Source organism: Palaemon carinicauda, chromosome 40 (assembly GCF_036898095.1).
Source record: "Palaemon carinicauda isolate YSFRI2023 chromosome 40, ASM3689809v2, whole genome shotgun sequence".
Classification (NCBI taxonomy): Eukaryota; Metazoa; Arthropoda; class Malacostraca; order Decapoda; family Palaemonidae; genus Palaemon; species Palaemon carinicauda.
The window spans coordinates 32,006,591-32,034,401 of record NC_090764.1 but is presented as its reverse complement, the minus strand read 5'-3'; the positions used below and the strand labels follow the sequence as shown (position 1 = coordinate 32,034,401).

General features: G+C 43.4%; 1 long non-coding RNA gene across 4 annotated transcripts in view; it reads left to right on the top strand.

Annotated features, from left to right (window-relative positions):
- LOC137631612 (uncharacterized) overlaps window positions 1-27,811 on the top strand; it is a 166,884-nt gene that overhangs the window by 72,811 nt on the left and 66,262 nt on the right. The window contains exon 7 of one of the 4 annotated variants that reach the window (XR_011041928.1): window positions 15,877-15,973. The exons of the other annotated variants lie outside the window; for them this stretch is intronic. This is a non-coding gene — a long non-coding RNA (uncharacterized lncRNA). Of the gene's footprint in view, window positions 1-15,876; window positions 15,974-27,811 lie in introns of those variants that run through there. 4 annotated transcript variants of the gene reach the window in all.

The following is a 27,811-nucleotide window of genomic DNA, read 5'->3' as shown; positions in this document are numbered from 1 at the left end:
GGACACAGTAGCGCTCATCAGAACAGAAAATTAATGAATTGATAAATTGTGAGCAAAGTGACCTGCAACAGAACAGACCAATTTAACAAAGGGATTAATAAGATAATTAGAATTACTCCAAAATATTACTTGAAGTATCGAAAGGAAATCCCTCAATTTGCCTGTTCCCCTTCCAGAATTTTGATGTCATCAGACATACAGTAGTGTACTCATTCAAGGGTTCTATCTTCGCATTCGAGCATTCACGATACAAATGACTGTATAATCTGTTGGAAAAAAATCACGTATTCCTGATTTGGGGATGAGTACTCTTGCTGGCTTACATTATCAGACTGTGCTCTTTTGCACCCGGGTCTCTTTGCGCCGATTCCATGGCACAGCACAGCACAACACATCTCTTGGTGACTCTGCCTCTCTCGCATCTTCTATGCATGCACAATTCAAATTTCAGTCTTTTTTTTCTGCAAGTATCACGCATTGAAGGTGAGGGAAAAGGCCTTGTATCCTGATCTTTTTTTTGAGAATTTGTATCGCATGGAAATTGCAGTAAGACTCACTTGTCATCCAGGAAAAAGGGAAGTGTCTGCTCTGCTATTTTACACAGGATGAGCTTAAGCCATGTACCAGTAAGGACCCCTCATCACCGCAGACAACTTTTCAAGTCTGCAAAGGCTGGTTTGAAAAATTTAAATGGCATTTTGCCTTGAAGAATGTGAAAGTACGATTTAGCCTCTCTGGACATTGAGGCTGCAAAATTTTTCATAGACGAGCTCAAGAATGTCGTCGTGGAGCAGTGATACAGGCCAGAACTAGTTTGGAACAGGGATGAAATTGATAATTTTATGGACATTTCATGTAAAATTCTTAGGATTATTGTTTATGTAAATTGTAAAAATGTTACGCACTCTAATTTTGCAACAATTCTATTAAGTTGTGCAATTTTAATAAGTTTAGACGTGGTAATATTTGTACTTCATGAGTGTTTTTGTTTTTAAGCATTTTCAATGTTGGTGTAGTGTACGTATAATTATACTGTTTTGATTTAAATTATTATAGCTACTAGTTCATATACTGTAGATCTAAGATTTTTATTATTGCCTGACAAGTTTTTGGAAGCTGCATTTTATTCCTTCATTGCTCTTTGGTTGTGTACTTAAGTAGAGTACCTGGTGTATGTGTGCAGTATGAATTTTACTTACACATATTTGTATACTGTATGGTACTACTTACTAATGTTTTTCTTACGGGTGTTGCACAGTATACGTTAGTTTTTATGTAGTATTACGCTACCCACTTGCTAGCCAGTTGGCGCCTCAAGAATTGCCTCATCGTTTTCCCCGAGATGCTACTGCACAGAAGTTAGTGTGAAAATGGTAAAGGTCACTTTCTCTTAATAGTACAGTACTGTACAGTATTTATGTTCAGTGATGAACCCTGTAGTACATATACAAAATTGGTACTGTACTTTTGTTAGTGCCATACTTGTTATAGTACTGTAATTTTGTGTTGTACCATACTTTTGAGTTGGTAGGTCTGCGAGTTGACCTCGCCAACACTTCTGATGTGTTGTCTTTTTGCTTTAAGGGCCTGGCTGGAATGCCAGTATATGGGGTTTTAGGAAGAAAAATACATTGTTGAAAATATCCACAGCTTCGTATGGTAAAGGAGAATGTGTATACGTAATATTGTTAATTTTTAAATATAAAACTTAGCCGGTGAATATATAATAGCTGACGTCTCCGACGGCTTGACAGAAAAACACAAAAACTCGCGAGCGATTGCCATGAAGGTTGCGGGTGTGCCCACCAGCGCCAACTATCGGCCAGATACCGCATATACATGTAAACAGCTCCAGTTTTTCTCTGTCGGTCTTGTCGACAAGTTGATTCCATTACTCGCTGTTGACCTGGAGTTTTTCGTCATTCTTGGTGAAGTACAGTACTTCTTTTTGGTTTTGAGCTTTCGCAGTGCAGGTGTTTTTATCTTCAATTTAAACTCTTGAATTCTTTTTTGGATAGATTTTATTGTTGATGACTTTGGATTGTTTTTGGATTTTCTTTGACTTTTCAAAATGGCTGACCCTTCTCCAATTCCTAAATTTCGTAAATGTAATGCTAGGGATTGTAACAAACGTCTTCCAAAGGCCTCTCTCGACCCACATACCGTGTGTTCTAATTGTCGGGGTAAAACCTGTCAATTAGGAGATCGGTGTGATGAGTGCGTGGTACTTTCGGAATTCGACTGGCTAGAGTTTGATAAGTATTCTCGTAAGCTAGAGAGAGATAGGGTGAGGAGAAGTTCCTCTAGATCATTAGAATTTTCCTCCTCCCATGCCCCTGAACCTAATCCTTCCCCAGTAGTAGTTGTGCCTGAACCTTCTAGCACTCATGAACCATCAATGCGGGATATGTTGCGTGCCATTCAAGCGTTGGGCGAGAGAGTTGAATCTTTGGCTACGGACCGTAATCAGCTCATGGCGGATGTAAGAGAGTTAGTGTCAGAGTGCCACATTAGAAAATCGTGGGGATAAAGTGATTAGTGCGCAAAGTGTTATCAGTGTTGCGACCGAGGGTTCGTCTGTTCGTGCCTGTCGTTCGCCTAGTCCGAGACCTCTTGCAAGCTCCCATGCACCAGGGAGAAGTAATGTCGTAGGACTTATGGGGACGAGAGGCTTTAACCAACGAACAGACGTTCCCTCTATGGTTTCGGGCGTGTCTCGTCAAGACCGCCCCTACCATAAGACGAGCGAGGCGGTTTTTCTCCTCGTCATCCGAAGGCTTCTCGCGTAAGAAACCGTGGAGCAAGGTTTCGAGACCCTTAAAGCGGAAGTCAGTCCCTTCAGGACAGGTCCAGCGTCCTGGTTGTAGCCATTGGGACAGCTCTGACCCTGTGCAGTCATCGGAAGACTGCTCGCCGCCTAAACAGAAGCGTAACACAGGCTCCGAGAGTCTTAGTGTAGGCAATGTTTTGCAGTCACAGACGTTACCATAGTCTCGACCCGCTCCCACTCCCGTTGATCCTAAATGGGTTGTACTGCAGGATATGCAGAATAAGCTTGCCTCTCTTATGGAGGATTATACTGCTGAGCAGGTTCACGATGATCCTCGCTGTTACGCTAATCGAGATCCTGGCCGTCAGCCGCCCAAACGAGCCTTTGCTTGTCCTGTTGACGTTGATGTTACAAAGTCACGTCAGTCACGTAACTTAGAGCCTCACTCGATGCAGTCCCGTGTTGACTTTCAGCCGCTTGTGGACGTTCAGCCGCTGCCGCATGCTCGTGTTGACGTTCAGGACGTTCGCCAACCAGCTAGGTTGACTTGTTTTGACGTTGAGCGTCAAGCACTGCAGTCAAGAGTTGTTTTAACTGCTCAATCTAGGCAGTCAAGGCAGTCTCGAGTTGACGTCGAGCGTCCTCCCGCTCCTGTTGTTGTTACTAGTCAGTCCGTTAAGCAGTTACATGACGTAGCGTCCTGGACTGCTACTGATGCTCCTGTGCGTGTGGACTCTGCTTGTCAAGCATTGCCACCAAGGCAGGTCTCTCCCTTGCTTGAGACTCATCAGTTGTCGGACGAGGTTCCTTCAGATGAGGACGTTGCTGATCCTCCTCCTAATGATAATCCTTTGGACGTTTTATCGGATGTAGAAGAACCTAAGACTGTACAACCTTCGATGGATTTTAAGAAAATCATGATGATTTTCAAGGATCTTTTCCCAGATCATTTTGTTGCTGTTGCTCCTCGTTTGCCTCCGTCTGAGTTTGCGCTAGGCTTAGCTGCTACCAAGCCTGCCTTTACTAAGCTAGTGCTGTCTCGCTCTTCTAAGAGGGCTTTACGTCTTCTAGGCGACTGGTTGGATACCAGGAGGAGTTTGGGGAAGACGGCTTTTGCCTTCCCACCGTTTAAGCTAGCTTCTAGATCGAGCGTCTGGTATGACACGGGAGAAGTTCTCGGCTTGGGAGTCCCTGCCTCTGCCCAGGGTGACTTCTCAAGCCTCGTAGACTCTCCCCGTCGCCTGGCCACGAGACGCTCGAAGATTTGTTGGTCGGACCTTGACCGTCTACTTGAAGGCGTATACAGGGCCTTTGAAGTTTTTAACTTTCTAGATTGGTCTTTAGGAGCTTTAAGTAGGAAGATCTCGTCTGCTGACCAAGATGTATCCTTACTTATTATGTCCTGTATGGACAAAGCCATCCGCGATGGCTCCAATGAGCTCGCCTCCACCTTTACGTCGGGAGTCTTGAAGAAGAGAGAAACCCTTTGCTCTTTCCTTTCAGCAGGAGTTACTCCCTGTCAAAGATCGGAACTGCTCTTTGCTCCCTTATCGGCTGCCTTGTTTCCAAAACAGCTGATTAAGGACATTGCTGCTTCGCTTGTGCAGAAGGACACACATGACCTGATGGCTTCTTCTGCTCGCAAGGGAGCTCCTTCTTCATCCTTTGTTGTGAGACCCAGAATCGAGACTCCTGCGTCTAGATTTATCCCGCCCTTTCGTGGCAGAGCTCCCAGCAGGGGAGGCTCTCGTGCTGAGGGAAAGAGAGGAGCCAAGTCCTCCCGTGGCAGAGTCTGACTGCCCACAGCCTCAGACAGCGATAGGGGCCAGACTGACCAGCTTCTGGCAGGCCTGGGAGAAGAGGGGTGCAGACCAAGAGTCTGTTCTGTTGCTCAGGGAGGGGTACAAAATACCGTTTGTACGCAGACCTCCTCTAGCAACAGTTCCCATAGACCTCTCTCCCAGGTATCGAGAGGAGTCAAAGAGACAAGCCCTACATCACGAAGTGTGTCTGTTGCTAGAGAAGAGAGCGGTGGTGAAAGTCTCGGACCTTCAATCACCGGGGTTTTACAACCGTCTCTTCCTAGTCCCAAAGCATACAGGAGGTTGGAGGCCAGTGCTAGACGTCGGTGCGCTCAACGTTTTTGTTACGAAAACAAAATTTACGATGGAGACCACGAAGTCTGTCTTAGCAGCGGTCAGAGAGGGAGACTGGATGGTCTCTCTCGACCTGCGAGATGCGTACTTCCACATTCCTATACACCCGGATTCCCAACCGTTTCTGAGGTTTGTTTACAGGAATGTGGTGTACCAGTTTCGAGCACTGTGCTTCGGCCTCAGTCCTGCTCCTCTCGTGTTTACGAGGCTCATGAGGAATGTGGCAAAATTCCTTCATCTATCGGGAATTCGAGCCTCCCTGTACTTGGACGACTGGCTTCTCAGAGCATCGTCCAGTCATCGCTGTCTGCAGGATCTACATTGGACGTTGAGTCTGGCCAAGGAGTTGGGACTTTTGGTCAACTTAGAAAAGTCCCAACTGATTCCATCCCAGACGATTCTATATTTGGGGATGGAGATTCGCAGTCTAGTTTTTCGGGCTTTTCCGTCTGCCACCCGAATAGAACAAGCCCTGCTCAAAGTCCGACTGATGCTGAAAAGAGAACGTTGTTCAGTAAGGAGTTGGACGAGTCTCGTAGGGACTCTTATCATCCCTGGAGCAGTTTGTCTCACTAGGGAGACTGCACCTTCGGCCTCTCCAGTTCCATTTAGACTCGCACTGGAACAAGGGCAAGACTTTAGAGGCTGTATCAATCCCGGTCTCCGAACCAGTAAAAGCATGCCTGAACTGGTGGGACAGCAACAGCAGTCTGAGAGAGGGCCTGTCCCTAGCAGTTAAGAACCCAAACCACGTGTTGTTCTCAGACGCGTCGTATTTGGGTTGGGGTGCGACCCTGGACGGTCGGGAATGCTTGGGTCTTTGGACCTCAGTTCAGAAGAGCATGCACATCAACGGCAAGGAGCTATTAGCAGTCCACTTGGCCTTGATGAATTTCGAGAGCATTCTTCGGAACGAAGTGGTAGAGGTCAATTCAGACAACACCACAGCTTTGGCGTACATCTCCAAGCAAGGAGGCACTCGCTCCCACACGCTGTACGTGATCGCAAGGGACCTCCTCATATGGTAAAAAAATCGAGGCATCTCCCTGTTGACAAGATTCATCCAGGGGGACTTTAATGTCTTGGCAGACTGTCTCAGTCGGAGAGGTCAGGTGATACCCACGGAATGGACCCTCCACAAGGACGTGTGCAAGAGTCTTTGGGCGACTTGGGGTCAACCCACCATAGACCTCTTTGCCACCTCGTTGACCAAAAGGCTCCCAATCTATTGCTCACCAGTCCCAGATCCAGAGGCGATCCACATAGATGCGTTTCTACTGGACTGGTCTCACATGGACTTGTATGCATTCCCACCATTCAAGATAGTCAACAAGGTACTGCAGAAGTTCGCCTCACGAAGGGACAAGGTTGACGTTGGTTGCTCCCCTCTGGCCCGCGAGAGAGTGGTTCACCGAGGTACTTCAATGGCTGGTAGACATTCCAAGGAGTCTTCCTCTAAGGGTAGATCTCTTACGTCAGCCCCACGTAAAGGATGTCCATCAAAGCCTCCCCGCGCTTCGCCCTCTTAATGAGAGAATGCCTTGATGAAGTCATTAAGCTTCAGCACGGCATTTAATTCCCGTGCTGAAACTTGGTGACGGGCAAGAGGGCTCTCGAACTTGGGGAAATTGCTCCCCCAGTTCGAATCTAAATTTCTCTCTTTTACCTTTTTCTTTTTCTCAATACTACTTCAACCTTATCCTAATTTCACAAACTTTCTTTAGTCTTGCTTTCCAAACTCTATGAGAAAAATTTCCCTCATTATATGTGTGTATATATTATGTACATATATATTTGTTTTTTTTTTTTTTTCTTTTCTCCTATGGCTTGGATGTTTTCACATCCATTGTAGCCCCGGCGGGGATGTTCATACATCCTTTATTGCTGCCTGCTTTGATGAGTGGGAGGAGGTATCGCGGTTGGGAGGTGTTTGCATTCAAAGCTATATATGAGAGTATTGGATGATTTCAGCCATCCCGAAGATGGTTTGGACCTTTTTGGCGGAACTATTCTCAAGTGTTGGGTCTTCGGAATCCAGGGGGATCCAATGCTTGGGGTAGGACTCTCGGCTTTTGGCCGGAAGCCCGTCATTATAGATATGGGGAGGATGATTCCATAATTTCTTGGTCTCAGTCCTAACAGGCGGGTTCAGCTTACACCTGTGCCTCTATATCTGTTTTGATGCTATCCTTCGGGTAGGGTATGGAGTGGACCATCTGGGAAGTATACTCTCATTGTGCCGATAGTAGAGAGTGCAAATTTCCTTTCCGACACGTGATGGCCTAACATTCTCGAGCAGGTACATCAAACTAACTCTTTTCCCTCTCTTTACTATTATGGATTCTTTAAGGAACGAACCCCCATCCCCTGGATACGCTGACTCTCCCCCGGCACTGTTGACGACCTCTGCTAATGTGATAAGGGATAGCTCTGTTGATGACCTCGGAACGGGAAAGGACCATTCTACTGATATTTCTAAATCGAGTAATTTGGGTAACACGAGGAAACTTCGAATCCTCCATGTTACACAAATTTCAATAGAAACAAATTATGATGATCTATGTAAAGCATTTGAATGCTATGGATGCATAAAAGAAATAAGGATGAAACTTGAAGCTGAAACTTGGGATTCATGGATATCTTATAGTAGTTATGACGAAGCATTTAGTGCAATAAGTAATTTGAATAATATTAAAATTAATAACTTGAATGTCGCGGCTGCTCTCTGCGATAAGGTACCAAAAGATTTAGATGTGTACAGGCCTGCCGATTGGTTGGAAAAAGGCACAGATTCAGTCATGCCCTCCCTGAGAAATCCAAAACCACCGATGTGGCTTATAGCTGAATCAAAGGGGGTTACAGGGAATTATTTTAAAATATGCAAATTGATTCAGAAAAAAGTAGGAACTATTGCACCAGGCGATATATCTCGTTTCGGAAAAAATAGTTTCCTTATCCATGCCAAATCCAGTACACAGTCGGTAATATTGTCCAATATGAAAATAAATAATGATGACATTAAGTTAGATGTCAAACCCCACCTAAATTTTAGCTACGGAAGGGGCGTAGTTTTTAACAGAGACCTATATGATTTTACAGAGGAGGAGATACTGGCCATGTGTCCATTAAATGTTTGGAAAGTTCATAAAGTCCCAGGTACATCAATGATAATCCTTACGTTCCAGGATGCTGATGTACCTTTTCATATTATTATCGAGAACGAAAGGATTAAAGTAAGACCCTTCAAGCAGAAGCCATTGCAATGCTTTAATTGTTTTAAATTTGGGCACCCGTCCAAAGTTTGCAAAAATGAGAAGATGTGTGGTATTTGCTCCAAATCTTACCATGGAGAGTGTGCACTTAGAGCCAGGTGTTTAAATTGCAGCTCGAATCACAAATCAACAGACAAGATTTGCGAGCTATATAAGTTGGAGGAAGCTGCCCTCAACAAATCAAACTTAGAACACATAAGTGTGACCCATGCCAAAAGATTATTAAATAAATCAAATACATATGCTAAGGCATTAAAATCAAACCAACCTAGCACTGCCAATAGCTCCAAAAAAAGTATACTATCTGACAAAATGTCAAATAACGAGGTAACCTTATCACCTCCTGAGGCTTTACCACGGTGTATTAACACTAGGTCATTGCCCATTGCTGTACAGCCTTCAGCCGCCATTACAAAAAGTAATACAAACCTCTCTCAGGCCATGTCCTTGCCTGATCTGATGGAGGTTCCACTTAAGACTAACTTACCTGATGCACCTGTTGTGGGAAAGGTGCAAAAACCTCGAATCCCACCATCTATTAATCGCAAAAGAGAGAGACCTCCATCTCTCTCTCCACCCTCCATTAGAAACGTTAAGGTTATGACATCAAATAAATTTGATGTTTTGTCTGTTGATGTTTCTAATGAACCAGAAGATGGACTGAATAAATCAGAAATTCAAGTTGAGGTCCACCATCCACCTCAACAAATAGATAAAAAGAATACAAAGAAAATCACCAACGTTAAACCCAACATAACAAGACCACCTCTGAAGAAACCTACTGGTAATAATGTTACATTAAAAACTGCTAATGGGAAGACCTCATCCAAGATGTCTTCCAGAAATAATCCATAGTTTTCTCCTCCATTTTGCAATGGAACTGTCAGGGTTTGAGGGCGAAATATGAAGAACTTAAGCTCCTAATTCATGAGCATTCCCCCATAATTGTATGTCTACAGGAAAGTATGCTTGATTCTAACACTCCTAGTCCTCGAGAGTATGTTAGCTATAGAACACCATATAATCAACAAGCAGGGAGCCATGGCGGAAGTCTCATGTACATTCGTCGAGATGTTCCCCAAATACCCATGTCTATACGTACAACCCTGCAGGCAGTTGTTGTACAAATTGATATAGGGAGAAAATATACAATATGCTCTCTGTACTTACCTCCAAATGATAATATTTTATATGATGATTTAGCAGAGGTCATTCAACAACTCCCTCAACCTTTTCTCTTACTTGGAGATATGAATGGTAGACATCCTTTATGGGGTGATGTTTTGGCCAACACAAGGGGCAATATTATCTCGTCAATTGTGGAGAATGAGGATGTGGGACTCCTTAATACAGGAGAGCCCACACACTTCCATGTTCAGACAGGTACTTTGTCATGCATTGACCTTTCAATTGCAAGCTCTAACTGCCTTCTTGATTTTGATTGGAGGACATTAGATGATTGGCATACTAGTGATCATGCACCAATCATTATAAACACCAACAAGGGTCCGCCTTTGCAAAGATCGCCACGTTGGAATCTAGACAAGGCAGACTGGGTTAAATTTTGTGAGCTAAGTGAAATCGAAGGGAGAGCAGAACAGTTTGAAAGTGTTGATGATGCCATAGACCTACTGAATGGAACTCTTCATACAGCAGGAGTCAATTCAATTCCCAAAACAACAGGGTTATTCAAACGACGACCAGTCCCGTGGTGGTCTTCAGAACTAACTGCACTCCACAGAGCCACAAGAAGATCTCTAACACGATTGCGTAGACGCAGAACTGATGAGAATTTAATAATGTACAAGAAATGTAGAGCACAGTTCCGTCGTGCCATGAAAGAAGCAAGGCGCCAGTCATGGATGTCTTTTGTTTCCTCTATTAACAGTAGAACACCACCATCTTCTGTGTGGAGGAAAGTAAAAAAGATAGCTGGCAAATTCACCCCCAACCCACCACCAGTGTTGAAGGTGAATGGCCAGTATGTAACTGAAGCAAATGAAGTTAGCAATGCCCTGGCTAATCATTTTTCAAATGTATCCAGCAAGTGTGAAGGAGCCCCTGGTCACCAGTATAGGAGCACTGAAGAAAAGAAAATTTTAAATTTTGCAACAAGAAGGGAAGAGTCGTATAATTCTCCTTTCACTGAAAGAGAATTTGATTCCGCACTTGCTCATTGCAACGATACAGCCCCTGGACCCGATGGAATTCCATATGCAATGATTAAACATGTACATTTTAATACAAAGCTATTTATTTTAAGCATTATTAATAGAATATGGCATGATCATAGCTACCCAAGTGTTTGGGAACTAGCCATTATTTTAGCCTTTTTAAAACCCGGTAAAGACAAGTTTTTAGCAGCAAACTATCGTCCTAATGCATTGACATCTTGTTTATGTAAAATCATGGAGAAGATGGTCAATGCAAGGCTGATATGGTACCTTGAAAAGAAAGGTATTTTATCAGCGATTCAATGTGGATTCCGAAAAATGCACTCAACGACTGATGTGTTGATACGACTTGAGTCTTCTATTTGTGAAGCCTTTGCTTCCAAACAGCACCATGTTACAGTATTTTTTGACCTTGAAAAGGCATATGATACCACATGGAGATATGGTATTCTTAAAACCATTCATGAATTGGGATTGAGAGGAGAGCTGCCACTATTTATTCAGGCATTTCTTTCACGTAGAGTTTTTCAAGTGAGAGTGGGGGAAACTCTATCAGAGAGTAAGTGCCAGGAAGAAGGAGTTCCTCAGGGTAGTGTGCTGAGTGTAACCCTTTTTGCACTAGCAATTAATGGGATATCCTCAGCCATTCCCCAGGATGTTCTCTCAACATTATTTGTGGATGATCTCTCAATATCATTTGCTGGCACTAGAATGGCAATGGTTGAGAGAAAAATCCAACTCTCTATTGATAAAATTATCCAGTGGGCTGACATGAATGGATTTAAGTTCTCGACAAGTAAAACTACCATTGTCCATTTTTGTCGTATCCGGGGAGTACATCCAGACCCGGATATATACATTAAAGGTCAACGGATACCATGTGTATCGGAAACCAAATTTTTAGGTTTGATATTTGACTGTAGACTTACATGGGTTTCTCACCTAAAAGCGCTAAAAGCTAAATGTGTTGAAGCTCTGAATATCTTAAAAGTATTGTCCCATACATCATGGGGGGCAGACCGCAATACTATTTTAAAATTATACAAGGCCTTGATTTTTTCCAAAATTAGTTATGGTTGTGAGGTATATTCTTCAGCCACCCCAAGCCGGTTAAAAACATTAGACTCGATACATCATGCAGGTATTAGATTATCTACTGGAGCTTTTAAAACCTCGCCTATCCCAAGTCTCCTTGTTGATGCTGGAGAGTTACCTCTAGACCTTTACCGAATGTCTTCCATTCTTCGGTATTGGTTTAGATTGCAAAGACTCCCTAGCTCTCTAGCCTTTCAGACTGCAAGCCTTGTAAGACACGCATCATACTTTGAGTTGCACCCAAAATCTCCTCAACCTTATGGCTTTCGGGTGAAACGATTTTTAAGTAGTCTGGATATAATTAGAAATAAGGTACTTCCATTCAAGGTATCATCAACACCTCCATGGAAATTACCTGACATATCATTTTGTAAATACTTTATTGGAGTTAAGAAGAATATGACTGACTTAGAATCCAGGTCTCTTTTTATGGAACATGTCGAAGAACATAGGGGATCGACTTTTATATATACTGATGGCTCCAAATCTGATGCTGGCGTTGGATTTGGAGTACATAGTAATGATTTTAATTGTAGAGGTGCACTTCCTCTAACAGCTTCCATATTTACTGCCGAACTGTATGGCATATTAACCGCTATTGAGAAAATAGCTTTGGAAAAGGAGGGTAATTTTACAGTTTTTAGTGATGCAAGGAGTGTTCTTCAAGCTTTAGAAGTTTTTAATTCTAGTAACCCTCTAGTTTTAAAGATTTTAGAATGGCTTTTTATTATTGGACGGAAAGGTATAACTGTTCGATTTTGTTGGGTTCCAGCACATGTAGGTGTGTCTGGGAATGAGAAGGCAGATTTACTGGCGAAGAATGCGGCATCCAAGTTGTTACCAAGGAGGTATCCCATTCCATGTAACGATCTCCTACCTTACATCAAGAAATTGGTTTGTGATAAATGGCAACAGCACTGGGACAGTCAAGACGGCAATAAAATGAGGGAAGTAACAAATATCATATCACCTTGGAGGTATAACATGATTCCCCGAAAATGGGAGACGACTCTTTGTCGTCTCCGTATTGGTCACACACGGTTGACACACGAGTTTCTGCTGAAGGGCCAACACCAACCGTATTGCGAGGACTGCTTAGTACCTTTAACAGTGAGGCATTTGTTGACCGAATGCCCTAATTTTACTAACTTAAGAAATAGATATCTGTTTGAGGCTCAAGGTGAGGATGGCAGGTTTATCCTTGCCAAGATTCTTGGACATGATGTGTCTTACTATGCGAGCGGAATTTTTAGATTTATTTCAGAAGCAGGTCTTCTGAAAACTATTTAACTATTTTAATGACTTCTTAATTTTTATGGTTTTAATCGAATTCTCTTTTAATTTTCATATACAGTAAATGGTATCGGCGTCAATGACCTTAGATGTCAGGATGCCAGAAAACTTTCAATCAATCAATCAATCCCCGCGCTTCGGCTGACTGCCTTCAGACTATCGAAAGACACTCGAGAGCTCGAGGCTTTTCGAAGGAGGCAGCCAGTGCGATTGCGAGAGCTAGGAGAGCTTCTACCATCAAAGTATACCAGTCGAAGTGGGAAGTCTTTCGAGACTGGTGCAAGTCAGCATCTGTGTCCTCTTCCAGTACCTCTGTAGCCCAAATCGCAGATTTTCTCTTACATCTGAGAAATGTTCGCTCCCTCTCAGCACCCACTATTAAGGGCTACAGGAGCATGTTGGCTTCGGTCTTTCGACATAGAGGCTTAGATCTTTCCAATAATAAAGATCTCCAAGATCTCCTTAAGTCTTTCGAGACCTCTAAGGAACGTCGTATGGCAACTCCTGGATGGAACTTAGACGTGGTCCTAAGGTTCCTGATGTCAGACAGGTTTGAGCCATTACATTCAGCCTCCCTGAAGGATCTCACCCTCAAGACACTTTTTCTAGTGTGCTTGGCTTCGGCTAAAAGGGTCAGTGAGATTCATGCCTTCAGTAAGAACATCGGCTTTTCCACAGATAAAGCCACATGTTCACTTCAGCTTGGTTTCCTGGCCAAAAATGAACTGCCTTCTCGTCCTTGGCCTAAGTCATTTGGTATACCTTGCCTGTCAGAGATCGTAGGCAACGAACTTGAAAGAGTACTGTGTCCAGTTAGAGCTCTTTAAGTTCTACTTAGCTCGTACTAAGTCCTTACGAGGTGGATCTGAGGCCTTATGGTGCTCAGTTAAGAAGCCATCATTACCTATGTCAAAGAATGCTGTGTCATATTTTATCAGATTTTTAATCCGAGAGGCTCATTCTCACTTGAGTGAAACAGACCGTTGCTTGCTTAAGGTTAAGACACATGAAGTAAGAGCTATTGCAACTTCCGTGGCCTTTAAGCAAAATAGATCTCTGCGAAGTATTATGGACGCGACCTTTTGGAGAAGCAAGTCTGTATTCGCGTCATTTTACTTAAAAGATGTCCAGACTCTTTATGAGGACTGCTACACACTGGGTCCATTCGTTGCAGCGAGTGCAGTAGTGGGTGAGGGTTCTACCACTACATTCCCTTAATTCCAATATCCTTTTAATCTGTCTCTTGAAATGTTTTTAATCTTGTTTTTGGGTTGTACGGAAGGCTAAGAAGCCTTTCGCATCCTGGTTGATTTGGCGGGTGGTCAAATGTCATTTCTTGAGAGCGCCCAGATTAGGGGTTTGATGAGGTCCTGCTGTATGGGTTGCCTCCCTTGATACTTCAGCTCCTGGGAGTCTTTCAGCATCCTAAGAGGATGGCTGGGCTTCGTGAGGAAGACAGACTAACAAGGCAGAGTAATCGTCAAAGTCAGCTTCCTTACCAGGTACCTATATATATTTGGGTTTTGTTATGATATAACTGTCAAAAACTCTAAGCATATACGCCGTAAACTGTATTGATACTGGTATCTACCCACCACCATGGGTGTGAATCATCTATTATATATTCACCGGCTAAGTTTAATATTTAAAAATGATATTTTGATTACAAAATAAATTTTTGAATATACTTACCCAGTGAATATATAAATTAAAGGCCCCGATAGAGACCCAGCGGGATGAGAAGAACTGGAGCTGTTTACATGTATATGCGGTATCTGGCCGATAGTTGGCGCTGGTGGGCACACCTGCAACCTTCATGGCGATCGCTCGCGAGTTTTTGCGTTTTTCTGTCGAGCCGTCCGAGACGTCAGCTATTATATATTCACCGGGTAAGTATATTCAAAAATTTATTTTATAATCAAAATATTTTTCTTGCTGTCATAGTTACAGGGACCCTATAACTCCTTAACCAAAAACAAGAAAATGCAATATTTCTTCTGTTGTAAATTTTGACAATTACATTTTAATGTAAAAAAAAAAATAGAGCATTGTCATCTGTATAGATTCCATGAGTCACAAGGTGATGTATTACACGGTAATTACACCCTTCAGCCTTCAGTCCTACCACAAACCTCTAATAGACTACACGTTTGATCTTGACGGATGTCCACTGGTTTTTGTCTTTTTATTCTCGATTTCGGCAAGAATTTCATACCAAAGAGGGAAAGAACATTTCATTTCTCTTAACATAAAAAGAAAATTGGCTCTTACTAAATTAGTTCAGAATTGGGTAATATTGGTGAAATTAGTGGTTAGTGAAGGAGAGAGATGATGGAGCAACAGTCTCGCCTAAAGAAGCAACATATTGAGCAAAGGGATCTTCATATATGATTAAATTATGATAAGTAACTTTTGAGTTTATTGATATAGAATTGGAACATGAAATTCATAGTACTGTAATCACTACTTATTAATGTCTTTGTAAAAATACTCTACAAAGAAAAACTTTGAACACCCTTTCCAAAAACTATACTTATTGACCTTCAAATTCTATCTTCTCCCTTAGTTTTAAAGATATAACTTTGAAATTTGGTATATAACTTGGACATTATGAAACAATAAAAATTTTCCCCCCTTTTTTTTTTATTTTATTTTTTTTTTCCACAGATTTTTAGGGTTTATTTTTTTTACCATAATGAAAAAAATTCATCTAGCAAGATACTTTCATAAAAAAAAAAGAAAAAAAAAATATATTGGAGGTCTAAATCAGGTCTGTAGGTTAGTAATACCAGGTCTTAATATTACTTATCAAGGGAGGAGATATAATTTGAAAAACCATTTTTTGGTATGAATGTTGATTGTCAGTCCTCTCCTTGATAAAGGGCATTAGCCGGCCGGCCCCCTTTAAAGTAATTACTGTAGTATCCACTACAGTATCAGTGAGTGTTATGAGTCGGCTTACCATATACTGTTATATAGTACACCAGTCTACAGTTATTGACATGTTCATATGTATCATGGATTATGGAGGATTTAAAGCAAAGGTCCTAAGGCTAGGACCCATTAATGGCATGTGCCGTTGAAGTTGATACGTTCCATGAATGATTGTTTTTCAGCCTTCAGGAGCATAATGGATGAAGTAGGCGGCCAAGCAGATCCCCATCATGTTCTTCTTCACCCTTCATGTGAAACGGCGATGTATCCCTCCAAGCAGCAGAAGGGTAAGTTATTTTAAAATAATTTGTATAGCATTTAAACTAGTAGAAAATAAATAGAAGTGTATGCAGTAAAAATATAGGTTATTTAAAACATTTGAAATTCTGAATTACTTTATAGATAGAACACTAATAATTTTATTTTTTTGTTAAAGCTCTGATGATTTTCGTCCCCTAGAAGTGTCATGCCCTGCAGTTGTCCCTTCATTGTTCATCCATTTGCAACTGTAAGACTTATCCTCATCAATGCATCTCACCAGCTGTGCCACTTTGCTGAATATTACCATAAGTTAGGTCACATATTAAAACTTTTTGTAAATACCATCCTTATGTACAAGGAAGATAGAGATTTACATACAGCTGTTAATTTCGTATCTGCACAGACAAATATTACTGCCATGCCTATTATTCTTCAAACTATGGAGCGAGTAGCCAACGTACCAAATGCTACCGAGAGCAGCTGTTTCAGATATTTATTGTTTAGAGAAACCGTAAAGGAAAAGAGCAACGGAATCCTTGCCCCCTTTTCCTTGGTGGAACCACCCCGAACACTGAGTGCAATATCATCAGAATGGAATTGCAGATACTATATGCTTCCCCATCATTTTATTCTGCTTCCTGTAGTACATTCCAAGTGGACTTTTCTTGGAAAAAGACATTCCAGATGAAGTTCTGAAACGTTTTTCCATAAAAATATAATTCTGACGGTTCCCTGCTATTCAACCTTGTTCTTACAAGGAAAGAGATTATCACAGGAGCGAACTTGGCTCTGTTTTTTATTCTTTCAGTATCCTCGTCTGTTTGTATCCTAAACGGGAATGCAAGGACACACCTGGGAAGCTTAAATTCTCATACTGTATATGGTTTTTAAACCAAAATCCCACCCTTTTACTCCTGAGCAGGAGCCTACACACAATCCATTACTTAAGGTTATCGACAACTCCCTGGATATCACTGCTGGAGAAGGCACCAGTTCTTTGATTTAGCGCCCCCTCCCTCGAGGTTCCGACCTCTGGATCAGACACGGGCCATTTCCGCGGGGATGACCCTTAGCCACCATATAGCCTGGCAGTTGATCAAAAGCAAACCAAATCACTTTGTTGCTGTTGTGATAGTTCTCTTTAATGGAAAGAAATTGCATTAACATTGTCAGTCCACCTTTAAGCATGATTTTTTTATTTGGTTGTGTATCAAATGCAAGATAAAAAGTTAGGTAAGCCTATGGATTACATTATAAGCTTTTTCATCTTTTGTAATTTGTTTAATCAGTAATGACTCATGACTTACTGGTATTTTTTATGGTCAGGCATATTTTTTTGTATTGGAAGATTTTTCAATTCTTGAAGTTTTAGGGGCACGAGCACCCAGACACTTGACCCTTAGCTGAAACTGGAGAGGTCTACTGTGTATATTGTGAAAAAAAAAATATTGTAAAATGATGGAATGTTTTCTTGTATGGGGTTACTCCTTATTCATTTTGCTACGATCAGAAAGAAAAAAGCGCTCAACTAATACAGTATGGTCACCAGCTATATCTCCCTGCTGGGTACTATGGTCCAACCTTTATAAACCAGTCCATTCGCCACCTGGTGTGTCGCTGACGGTATTTCCATGTTATGATGACAACCTAATGCGGGATTTCAGCGTTACCTTTGCCTTTTCAGTGTGCATTATGAAAGTTTTTTTCAGGTAGTGTGTGGACTTCTTAGTTATGGTAGTCAATCCACCGTAACTCTTTAAACTATGGATTTCTACTAGGAATCATCTAAAATGTTCTCCCCTAAATACACTGGAGGTTTTTTACAAACTTGATTGCCGTTTTATAATTTCACCAAAAATTTACAGTACTTGCATGATTTGAAGCCAATGAAATATTTATGGCTCTAAAATTTTCATGAATACAGTAATTGTGAATTGCTGAGTTTATCAATTAGTATGAGCTTTTGGTTTTATTACCGTATATAGTACAATATTCTGAGACAGAACTTTATAAAATCTCTCGTCAAATGCAATATTTTGAACCTCATGTCCAGTGGCAGCTTATGATTTGTAGGTACTCCAACTGGAGCACCCCTACTTTTGTTCAATATCAATAACATTCAATATACATGATTTTTTCTTTTTTCTTATAAATTTCTTTGCACATACAATATATATTCCTTAAGCATTGTGTTAGTAGCAATCCCGCAGTTTATGAAAAAATGCTGGAATTTGTATGGAACAGGTCACTTCACAGTTCCATGTGTGAGGTGTTTGGCTAATGTGTGCATGCGTACCATAGGAAGCTGCACTGAAGGCTGAGAGGCAGTGAGAGCACTATCACTCCCGGACTGCTGACCTGGTCGTGCTGGTGGAAGCAAAATCCCTCCCCCCCCCAAAAAAAAAAAAAAACGTGTTGTGCTAGAAATCAATTTGCTATATTCTTAAATAGGATGGTGTAGATTTAGTTTACTCTCCTAGTTCCAGCAATTTTATTTAATTTTTTCTGTTTTACAATTTATTGTAGGTTCTCTTACAGTTCCCATGACTACATCAGAGGTTGAATACTGCCTTTTAACACAGACAAATATAAATTTTCTAAGCAGCATTGTGAATTCAGAAACTGAATTCACTTGCATTGATTTCAATGGAGATATTCTTCGGGTGTCATCCATAGATAAAGTAGAAAATTTGTATTGCACAGCTTAAAACAAGAAATATGAATTAAATTTTTAATTGAATGGATCAAGTTTGAACAGTAATAAAGGGATTTTGACGAAGGAAAAATCTATTTCTGGGGAGAGACCTGTGGCGCCCGGCGAAAAGTCCTTCTTGTATACCTTTTCTGATAAAAACCTTCCAATTATACCAGAGAAAGATAAAAGCATGGAATGCTGAGGTTACAACCCTCGCGCGAGCACCCTTTGGGTGTCGTGTATAAAGCAAAGGCGCGTGAAATCCACTATTCACAGGCTGTCTTCCATTTAGTTAATTCCTTCGCCAAAGGGATGGGCCGATACAGAGGCCCTAGACACATCCCCATCGCCGCACCACCCACGCCACGACGCGAGCGCCATCTGAACATCATCCTTCTGTATTGACCATGATGGCTTGGAAAGGAAAGGGTGGGATCGTGTAAAATAAGGGGAAGGGTTTCGCCGGGCGCCACAGGTCTCTCCCCAGAAATAGATTTTTCCTTCGTCAAAATCCCTTTTCTGGGTCGAACCTGTGGCGCCGGGCGAAAATGTACCAGAGAATGCCTTCCAAGCCCAACAATAACTACTAATTTAATAAGGGGAGAGAAACAACACCATGTAAAGAAAATCATATATAATTCAGGTAAGTAGGCATAAAATATAAACTAGCCACAGGGCATAGTGAGAGTAAGGATAAACAAACATGATAACAAGGAAACCTCTGAGTATCAGAGGAAAACATGCAACAAAACTGACATGGCTAAGAATATCCCAACTTAATAACAAGGGAAAACAATAATAGTTACAATCATATTAACCTAATATGTAATACACTTAGGGCTAACGAACCACCAAGGAAGCGGCGTCGTGGTGCGAGTGGCGGGTAGGAGGGAGAAGAGAAGAGATGGATGAAAGGAAGAACAAAAGATCAATGGGGAGAGATAAGGCTCCCAGCTGCAACCGTTGGATATTTAAGAGCCTGTAAGTTCTTTAGATAGTGGCGTTTGAAGACCATAGGAGATTTCCAACCCGTGTACTTCTTAAGGTTATCAAAGTCCATATTCTGGAAATAGTTGATGGAGGTAGCTATCGATCGGATATCATGAGCATGGGGAAATGATCCCGGATTGGCTTGTTTAATGAAGTATAGGATCTGTTGCCTAATGCCACGTATGGAAATGGTACCTCCTTGTTCTCTGATAAACAGGGGGCCAGACGATCGGGTAGCAGTCCTGGCTAAAAAGGCCCTGAGAGTGGTGACCGGACATAGAGAAGTATCTTGGAGAAGAGGAATAATCTTCCAAGGGGACCACCTATTTTGGGGGTCCTCGTTCTTAGCTAGGAACGCCCTGTCTAGTGAAAGAAGTACCTCACCTGAAGGGAGGAAATCCATGTTCTCTGAGTTTCGTGAGAGAGCTGCCAGTTCTGAGATTCTGGAACCCGAGGCCAAAGCTGTTAGAAATAAAGTCTTCCTAAGAAGAGTGATATAAGAGCAGGATTCGTTGTCCGTGTCGGAGGCCAGTTTGAGGACATCATTTAGAGACCAAGAGACCTTTTGAGGACGGACCGAAGGTCGAAGCCTAGCACATGCTTTTGGAATAGATGAGAAATAAGACTCCGCCAGGTTAATGTTAAACCCAACCAGGAAGACTTTCCTCAGAGCTGACTTAATGGTGGTTATAGTGCTAGCTGCTAGGCCTTTGTCAAAAATGGACCTAAAGAAGGAGATGGCTAAATTAGGAGTCATAACCGAATGGTCTGAAGTCCTTAAGAAATCCGCTAGTTTCTTAACCGCCGAATCATATTGGCGAATCGTTGAGTCCCTTTTGTCTGATTCTATAAAGAGGACATTATCTGGGTCGATGTTTGCGTCCCTACGTGCCGCAAACTTCATGAAATCCACAAAGTTAGGGTTTTGGCTATCCTTGAGGAATCTGACACAGTCCGTGTTTGGACCACCTGGGTCAGTTTGGGGAATGGGATCCGGAAGGGACGGAGTTTCAACTCTAGGAGGAGAGGAAACCAACTGCTCTTTGGCCAGTGAGGTGCCACTAAAGCTACTACCCCGTTGAAGGAGCGGAGTTTGTGCAAGACTTTCAGTAGAAGATTCACTGGAGGGAATAAGATCATCTTCTGCCAATGGTTCCAATCCAGGGTTAATGCGTCCATGGCATAAGCCTGAGGGTCCAGGTTCGGTGTCACATAACACGGGAGTTTGTGATTGAGTCGGGTCGCGAATAGATCTACCTGGAGACCTGGAACCAGCCTGAGTATCCACCGGAAGGAGTGCATGTCCAGGGACCACTCCGATTCCAGTGGGCTCGTCCTGGATAATGCATCTGCTATCACATTCTGGACTCCTGCTAGGTGAGTTGCTGACAGGAACCAGTCTTTGTCGGCTGCCAAGGTGAAGATAGTGACCAGGATCTGATTCAGGTTGGGTGATTTGGACCCCCCCCTGTTGAGGCAGTGTACTACGGCCGTGCTGTCTGAGACTACTCTGATGTGGGTCGACCTCGGAGGGGAGATTCTCTTCAGGGTCAAGAACACCGCCATGGCTTCGAGAACATTGATATGGAACTGTCTCATGGCGGGTGACCAAGAGCCCTGACACATCTGATGTTGGGAGTAACCCCCCCAACCACTCAGAGACACGTCGGTATGAATTGTCACTTGTGGAGAGGGGAACTGTAGAGGAACCGACTTGGAGAGGTTCCTCCGATCGGACCATGGTTGTAGTCTCATTTTCAAGACAGAGGGGATCTTCGAGGTCTTGTCTCTTAAAGGTATTGTTGCCCTCTTTCTCCAAACTCGATTGATGTCTTTGAGTTTGGCTTTTAATAGGAGATCGGTCAGTGAGGCAAACTGGAGTAGGCCGAGGACCCGTTCTAAAGCTCTTCTGGACACCTGTTTGTGTTTGAGAAAGTTCCTGACCTTGGAAGCTATCTCCCTCACCTTCTTGGGAGGAAGGGAGAGCTTGTGCTTTGAGAGGTCCCAACGGATGCCTAACCATTCGAAGAGGCTTGATGGTTGTAGGCGGGACTTCCGGAGGTTGACTTGGAAGCCCAGTTTGGCGAGAAAATGGAGTACCTTCGACGTAGCTCTTTTGCATTCCTGGTGCGACTGGGCCCAAATGAGCCAATCGTCCAGATAGGCGACGATTTGTATCCCTTGGTGTCTGAGTTGCTCGAGCACCGTCTCCCCCAGTTTCGTGAATACCCTGGGGGCAATGCTGAGACCGAAGGGCATGACTTTGAATGCGAAGGCTCTCTTGCCGAGACGGAAGCCTAGATAAGGAGAGAAGTTTCGAGCTACTGGGACATGATAATAGGCGTCGGTAAGATCGATAGAGGTGGTGACGGCCCCACGGGGAAGTAAGGTCCGTACCTGAGAGATAGTCAGCATACGGAACTTGTCGCAAAGGATGTAAGAGTTGAGCTTCGACAAGTCCAGAACTACCCTCAACGCCGACGAGTCTTTCTTCGGGACTGTAAACAGGCGGCCTTGGAACTTCAGGGATCGAACCCGCTTGATTGCTCTCTTCTTGAGTAACTCCGCAGTGTACTCTTCCAGGATGGGAGTGGGTCTCTGGAAGAAGGTCACCGGTGGAGGAGGGGATCCCTGTGACCATTTCCAACCCAAGCCCCTTGATATTATGCTGTGAGCCCATGGACTGAAGGTCCAATGATCCCGGAAGTGATAAAATCTCCCTCCTACCGGCATCACATCATTGGGAGGGAGTGAACTTAGGGCCCCTCCCTCCACGGGAACCCCTTGCTCTGGGCCCGCCGCGTTGGCGGAACTGTCCTCTACCTCTGGAACTCCCTCTTTGGTATCCACGAAAGGAACCGGAGGGTTCGTAGGCAGGGTTGTATGCAGGTGAGGGCATCCAAGAGGGGTTGGGCTGTGTACCAGGGGGAGCAGCGAGGTAGACTACCTGCTGAGGAGGAGCCTGTTGTCGAGAAGTCGAGGCCGCGGAAGGCTGTGGGGACGAGGTACCCCGGGCCGCTTTGTAAGGACTAAACCTCAGCTTCTTCTTGAAGAATGTGTGTCTCTGGGGTTCGAACCTCTTTTTGGCTGAGAGACCCCACCTTACCTGCAAATTCTGGTTTGCCCTCGCTGCGTCCTGAAGAACCTTATCCACCTCGGTCTGAGGGAAGAGGGTCTTACCCCAGCAGGAGGAAGCTATCAGTCTGTTCGGCTCATGCCTGATGGTGGCCTCCGACAGAACGAACTTCCTGCAACTAACCCGTGCTGACCAGAAGTCATGGAGATCTATTTGGTAGGATAGCAGCTGGTTCTTTGTGGCGACTCTGAACAGCGTTTCCTCTGGGTAAAGAGATGCAAGGGACTCCATGGCTGTGATGGATTGGAGGGACCTAGCAAGTCTAGTACGGGTCTCGAACTCAGTTTTGAGAAGACTCTCTATTAATCTGGGAAGCTTCTCAGAGAAAAGAGTAGAGGCACAGTCCGGGTCTAGTTTCCCCACCGTGAAGGTAGAGGCCGCAGCATCCCAGGCTGCCGAGGAACCCGGAATAAGCAAAGAGGTGGGGTCCGTCTCCTTGAGAGCCGGCATGGAAGAGCCTTCTTTGATGGCCTGTATAGTCAGCTCTGTGACTTTGTCTATGAGCGGCAAAGAGATGGAGGCCGCTGTCGTAAAAATAGTGTAGGAACCCTTGTGAGGGGTGAGCTTGGAGTTAATACACCCCCACTCTGATAGTGTTCTGGCCCAGATAGCCTGGGCCTGCTCTTTTGGAAATATGACCGTTTCCTTCGGTACCTTGTCCATACGGACCAATGCATGTTCCTTTAACCGTACAAAACCATTGAACGGGAATGCTAGGTCCGGGGGATAGAACTCCAGGTCCTCTAGAGGGCGGGTGCCCATGCCCTCCAGAGTTAGGGAGCCATCTACGAATGGAGCATGCAAAGCAAACCGCCAAGGATTGTTTTTATCGAAGGGCGGCAGCTTCGATGCGTCTGGGGCAGAAGGGGGAGGGAACTGAGTTCCGGCGCGGATCAGAGTAGCCATCATATCCTTAATCTCTGTTATTGCACCAGAGTGATGTTGAACTTGATCCCTGACCAATCCTTTGATCAGTTGGATGGGGAGGAGATCAGCCCAGGGTACCTGAAAGTCACCCGTTGGTTTTTTCTTGGATTTGGTAGACTTAGACTTCTTAGGAGTAGTGGTTTTACGAGGAGCAATATGAATATCAGGAGCTGTCGAGGGTCCGGGGACCGGTGACGTTGATACTGGCAAAGCTGAAGTCTTATAAGTTCGAAGTGGCTTCACCTTGGGTCGTACGGAGGCAGAGGGATCCCGAGGAGAAGCCTTAGAGTTATCAAAACCTAGAAAGGAAGAGGTAGAAGAGGGAGTAGGAGAGAAAAGGGTTTCCACCAACTCGGCACCACTTACCTGCTCGTCCCTGGGTTCTACGTCTATATCCAGACCAGCCATGTCCATCGGTACGAGGGTTTCGTCCTCCACGGAAATGGTAGCCCTGACTTCTTCAATTAAAGGGGCAGCAAGGTCAGGAGAGACTGCAGCAGTAGTCGAGCCTGGGAAGAGACGGGAGGCCATATCCCCATCGAGGAGATAGGGAGCGCCAGACGGGGCATTCCTGCCAAAGCCCGACACCCACGGCCGAAGAGTAGCCCTTGCTGACCGAAGAGAGACATCATCGGCCTGTAAGATTTGCAGTGATTAGTGATGGAGGAGGGGGTTTGCCCTCCTAAATATACTGTGTATATCATATTCATGTCTATATTAGTGTCTGCCAACGAGAAATAAGGAACAAAGGGAAAACCCACTTACATCATCATTCAGCAGAACTGACGACAACTCGTAACAGAACGAGCACAAATCCGGGAACCACACTGGGTATTGGGCCTGTCCCGGTTCCTGGATAAAGGGAATGGAGCAGTGAGCATGAGACCGGCAGAGGTCATGCCCAACGGGGTCGCTGAACGAGGCAGAGCATCCTTCAGCAGTACAACGGGCCTTCTGTAAAAGAAAGGAGACATGAGTCTGGTGATGCTTGAAACTCTGATAAGGGATAAAAACCTATTATTTTAGAGTTCTGGCACTCACTGAATTACCTAAGCACCCATATTGCATTGACCAAACAACTAACTATTAACTTTAAGTTGATACTGCCCCATACCATTGTTGGCACTTTAAAATTCAATTGTCTGTATATTTGTAATGCACCCAATGTCTGTTAATGACATAAGGATAATAAGCTTAAAGTAATCCGCCGACCTCCAAGGGTCGGGGAAGCAGTGACATGCCCTTAAAATAAATACAAACACCAGCCTTAGCTAAAGGCAAGGCAAATATAAGTGTGAAGTGTATGGGCGACCTCCGGTGAAGCCGGAGCTCCGGTGAGGCCGGATCGTAATGAAATGTCCTGAATAAAGGAGCCTTAGCTAATTAGCTAAGGCAACTTTAAGTGTTAAGTGTTTGGGCGACCTCCGGTGACGCCGGAGGATAATGAGATGCCCGGAATAATTCAATTGTGGCTAATAATTCAATTGTGAAAGATAAAAAGCTAAGTCGTAGCTAAAGACTAAAGCTTAGATTATAGTAAAGCGTATTTACGATCTCCGGTGAGGCCGGAGGGAGAAGAAAGGTCCTGAATAATTATTGTGAATAACAACACGGTTGTAATAACAAAGGCTATTGTGGATATGGCCGTGGCCTGAGACCGAAGTAAGGGCCACCGGAGGGTCTTATCTAAACAATATGAAGCCCGTCCCATGTAGTAAACAATATAAATATAACAATAGAACGAAAGTTATTGAGAATCCCTCGTGGCGGAGTATAACTCAAGGCGGAGTGGATAACGTTCATAACTACTCCCGAGCCGTAACGGGGAGAGGACGAAACACGGACCAAAATAACGCTAACAATTGAAAAGACACGAAAAATAAATAACTCGTAAGTTATCATCCACCCAGAGGGGGAGAGGTGAGGGAGGGAGAACCCGCTGAACGCACAAAACGGAAAACGGGAAATCCACTCCCCCACCGGAGCTAAGAAAGAAAACGAGAGAAAGGGGTAACTCGTGACTGCGAACAGAAAACGGGGACCCCAATCTCCCGCTCTCTTGGACACAAAAACAGGACTAAAAATCACAAAACACTATTATAAACGTATAAAATAAAAATGTACATCCATATAATACTACGATCGAAGAATAGCATCCGTTAAAACTTAAAATAAATAGCACTGTTCCTTTAACCGAGTCGAGTGACGAACGCCTCGGGCAGTTACTAAACAAAAACAAAGCTAAATCGCTATCTCGATCGTAGGCTGGACTTACTTGCAAAAAGTACCATGAGCATAAATACACAAAAAAAAAAAAATAAAAATAAAAATAATAACGGTTCTAAAGGCATAAGGCCAGGGACTTAACCAAGAACCTAAGTGACAGAGTACTAAACGGGCAGATAAAGATGAATTCCCAAACAAGTGAACAAACAATGGCCGCCATGACAGGCCAGACGGGAATAATAAAACAGACTATACTGGATATAAAACACAAGCCCGGTACAATAAAATACTGTCAAAACAAACTATGGTACTTAACATTGGAATGTGTGAAGATGGAGCTTCGGACATGACAAAATAAATCCACGATAGATAAAAAAGACCGAGAGCACAACGAAAACATTCAACACCTTGAATTCCAAAAAGAAGGATGTTGTTCAGATGGCGCTCGCGTCGTGGCGTGGGTGGTGCGGCGATGGGGATGTGTCTAGGGCCTCTGTATCGGCCCATCCCTTTGGCGAAGGAATTAACTAAATGGAAGACAGCCTGTGAATAGTGGATTTCACGCGCCTTTGCTTTATACACGACACCCAAAGGGTGCTCGCGCGAGGGTTGTAACCTCAGCATTCCATGCTTTTATCTTTCTCTGGTATAATTGGAAGGTTTTTATCAGAAAAGGTATACAAGAAGGACTTTTCGCCCGGCGCCACAGGTTCGACCCAGAAATTAGGTTGTAAGTAAAAATAAATTTAATTTTGCTTTTTTGAAATCTATAAAGTTTCTGAAATTTTCTTCTTTTAAACAATATTAAAAGCTTAAAAATTTCGTGGTGCAGCACCCAAAATAATTTTAGCCACAAGCCACCACTGCCCATACCCTGTTGTACTCTTAATATAGTTAGATATTTTGATTAAAAATCCATATTTTGCTCCCACTTTTTTAATGACACCTAGCAACAGAAGCTCTTACATCCAGTGCAAAATTTGGATAGGTGGTACTTTTGTCATAAGAACTTGTTCGAACAGAATCTTGTTCTAATGTTTTATCTTTATAACCTGTAGCTCTTGTTTTCAATGTTGGGGTCTTGTGTAGGGAGGAGAGAGTGCAGAGAGTAGTCCCTATGGAAGAAGGTACTTTTGTTCTGTGAACTATCGTACAGACCGAGCATACACACGGTTAATAAGTTCGTACAAACCGAGCATACACTTGGGTAATAAGGTCGCCAACTTTTTCCTCTAACTTGGATGATCTTTTTCGAAACTGGGAGACGTGGCACGTAATGAAAATTTCTTAGTACGCTGCTACTGCATCTTCATCTTTTCCTGTTGCAAAGTTTGAGACAACTGAATTATTGGATAGGATGCCTGGTGAGGAAGAAGTTGACAAAGCATAAGACGGCTTATGAGTTACTCCGAAGTCTGTCTAGTTAATCTGCATGGTTTTGTGGGAGGAATAGTGTTGTACCAAAACCCTTTGGGAAGGTGTTGTACTAGGGCTTGTGCATCTGCCTCCAGTGCCAAATTTTGTAAGAGACACTACCCATGCACGGTTCAGGATGCAGAACCTTGTTCTGGCTTTTTTCCCGCCAAGTATGTTCCCTAGACACGTAGGCGACTGTCTTCACATGCATCTACTGTACTTCTAAATGACCATGAGCTGCCTGATGAGTTCTTAGTAGGTGACTGACTTCTTAGACAAGTCTTTTGGCCCTCAAGAGCCATAAAAAGCTTACAGTCTTACATGTAAAGAAGGCTTCTCATCATTCATGGTTTTCATGAGACACTTCGTCCTACGTTAGTGCAACAATCTTCGCAAAACCAAGGTTCACAAGATGAAGGTCCATGAGCACAGTTTGAACTGCCATGACGATCTTCCCTATGATCAT